We start from the raw sequence: 3,382 nt of genomic DNA on the forward strand, positions 1-3,382 counted from the left end.
TAATAAGAATAGTGATGATTGTGAAGGATTATTAATATATTAATTTAACGAAAGATTCCTATAAAAGTATAGTCGAGTGGAAAATAAAAATAAATTTTTATATTCATTTAATATTATTTTTTCTTATTTTTTATTTTATTTTAAAAGAAAATATAAAAATTAAATTTTTGTAATTATTGTGAAATGAACATAAAAATATGTCATTGTACTATAAAATATAAAATAGGTATAACATTTATAGATTTATGATTTTTCATTATAAATAGGGCCTCTGGAGTCCACTTGAGATGTAAGAAGAGAGAAGTTGTATAGAACACTAATGGAGAAGAAAAGCATAGCGACTATGGTGCACTGTTTGGTCTTAGCATATCCAGCTCAAGGGCACGTTAACCCCATGCATGACTTCTCCAAGCTCTTGCAGCAACAAGGTGTGAAAGTGACCTTAGTCACCACCTTTTCCTTCTTCAAAAAGTTGCAGAACGTACCCACTTGTATTTCACTTGAAACCATTTCTGATGGGTTTGACAATGGAGGGTTGGATGAAGCAGGTGGCTTCAAAGCCTATTTTGAACGTTTCTGGCAAGTGGGGCCAAAGAGTCTGGCCGAGCTTCTTGAGAAACTTCAGAGATCAGGTGACCCTGTTCATTGTGTTATTTATGATTCACTCTTCCCTTGGTCTCTGGAGGTTGCAAAGAGATTTCAGATTGCAGGGGCTTCTTTTCTCACTCAAAACATGTTTGTTAATAGTATATACGCCCATGTCCACCATGGGAAGCTGCAACTTCCCATCACACACGATCAGATTTCTCTTCCTTTCTTGCCCAAACTTCAACATCACGACATGCCCTCCTTCTTCTTCCCTACAGATGACACTTATCCAACTTTGCTTAATGTCTTAGTTGCTCAGTTTTCCAACATCCACCAAGCTGATTGGATTCTCTGTAATTCATTCTACCACATGGAAAAACAGGTATCTGTCTCTGTCTCTGCATCATGCATCTCTCTCTATATATTCTTACGTTTAAACTCTTTTTAATCTTTTTAATAAATACTAGGATATTATTGCAGCATTAATAACTTTAATGCATGCATTTAACCATGCGGGTCTACCTTCATTCGTTGAAAACAGCAGAAAACAAAATACAAAAAAACAGATTATTCAACTCTTCCAACAACCTATTTTTCATCATTTAATTCTCTTCAACAACTCATTTTTCATCATTCAATTAACCTATATAAACATTTTAAAAAAATATCAATTGATAAAAAATAATTACATCAATTTTTATATGAATTTTATATACTAAAAACTATTAATAAATAAACTAGTTTCTATTCATTATTCACCTTCAAATTATTTTTAGTCATCACGAAACAGAAAACCAACCCATATTATCCCTCTTCCACTACGACCCAACACATTGAACATTACAGAGGAACCACAAAGCAATTATAAACAGGGAGCAAGATAGGGAGAAGAGGGAGTCGCGGTGGTCGCAACGTCGGCGAATGGCGGTGGCATCCCGAGCTGAAGGCGTTGGGGGAAGTAGAAACCCTTGTTCGTTGGCGAAGGGAGATGAGTGGCGCAGCTGTTGTGCTGGTGACCACGCGTGGAGAGAACCCTAGCGTTGGTCTCGTGCATGATTGTGTCGCCAGCGCTGGTTGCAAGCGTGATGGCGACGGCGTGGAGTTTGCCGGAGTGCTGGTGCTGGTCCTGGATGAGTCAAGTTGACTCAAGCGGAAAATTCAGTCGAGTTAGCTTGCACTGAAAACACAGTCGAATCGACTCAAACTGAAATTTGAATGATTTAGTTCAGGCTAAAAATGAAAACGGTTCCGTAATCTCTTTCTTTGTTTTGATATGTAGGTAATTGACTCGACGAAGAAGATTTGGTCCAATCTCAGGACCATTGGGCCATGCATAACATCCATGTTATTAAAGAAGGCACTTGGAGACGATGAAGATGAGGATGGTGCCACACAATTTAACAACGAAGAATGCATGAAATGGTTAAACGGTAAACCAAAAGAATCTGTTGTTTATGTTTGTTTTGGGTCTATGGCAGTACTGGAGGAAGAGCAAATAAAGGAAATAGCTTATGGTTTGAGGGACAGTGAAAGTTACTTTGTGTGGACGATGAGGGCCTCGGTAGAAAATAAGCTGCCAAAAGATTTTGAAAAGAGGTCAGAGAAGGGTTTAGTTGTAGGTGGTGCTCCCAGGTAAAGGTGCTAAGTCATGAGGCTATAGGGTGTTTTGTGACGCATTGTGGTTGGAACTCGACGTTAGAAGCCTTGAGTTTAGGAGTTCCAATGGTGGCAGTGCCATGTTGGTCTGAACAGTTCTCAAATGCTAAGCTAATTGAAGACGTGTGGAAGATTGGAATCAGAGCTAAAGCTGATGAGAAACAGATTGTGAGAAGAGAAGTGCTGAAACATTGCATACTGGAAATACTGAAGAGTGAGAGAGGCAAAGAGGTGAAAAGCAATGTCATGGAATTGAAGGCTTTGGCTGAACATGCTGTCAGTGAGGAAGGAACATCTCATAAAAACACTCTTGAATTTCTTAATAGCTTAGCTGCTTCAGCTCAGAAGCACCCTGCAGGAGCTATTATTGACACCTTCAAAATTAAATAAAACAGTTCTATTAATTTCTGTTTGTACGAGGTAATTCTATAAGAAATTGAAATGTTGGTTTGTAATTTCTTTTGTTTGGACAGTGTAATTGAAGTATTTTATATTTTAATTTCATTATTTAGATAAAATAACTAAATTCCTTTTTTAAGATAAACTTTGCAATCAAATATTATCCAAATTTTAACATTTAAATGATATTTTATGTTTTTTTTTTCAATGTAAGAGAAAATAACTAGTTTTAAATTTTAATTTTCTCTTATATTGAATGAATTACAAATTTTATTATTTAGTTATTTAAAATAATTTCTGAAAATTCTTAAATTTTAATTTTGTTTTCAAACAACTCATTTAACACCAAGATTAATAAACTGATTTTCTTAGTATTTTAGGTTGATGACACTATGAAGTCTCTTGTGTAGCTTGAGGGAGAGAATGTTGAGGAGTCCTTATAATATTGAATCTCTTCCATAAATATTTTCAAAAGACCATAATAGTAGATGAATACCTAACCTTAAATTTAAAGTTATGCGTTTGAATTAAAATATAAAATAAGGACGTATGTTCACTGTTGACTATGGAAATTTCAAATACCTGTACAACTTCAAGTATTAAATCAGATTAAATTTAGAAATAAAATTATGAACTATAATAAAAAAAATTTAAATATTCAATATATATATATATATATATATATATATATATATATATATATATATATATATATATATATATATATATACCATATTAC

General features: G+C 34.3%; 1 pseudogene; it reads left to right on the top strand.

Annotated features, from left to right (window-relative positions):
* Positions 1-275: 275 nt before the first annotated feature.
* On the top strand, positions 276-2,710 carry LOC108328330 (UDP-glycosyltransferase 74G1-like; annotated as a pseudogene).
* The last annotated feature ends 672 nt before the right edge of the window (positions 2,711-3,382 follow it).

The sequence above is a fragment of the Vigna angularis genome, chromosome 2 (assembly GCF_016808095.1).
Source record: "Vigna angularis cultivar LongXiaoDou No.4 chromosome 2, ASM1680809v1, whole genome shotgun sequence".
In the NCBI taxonomy this organism is placed as follows: Eukaryota; Viridiplantae; Streptophyta; class Magnoliopsida; order Fabales; family Fabaceae; genus Vigna; species Vigna angularis.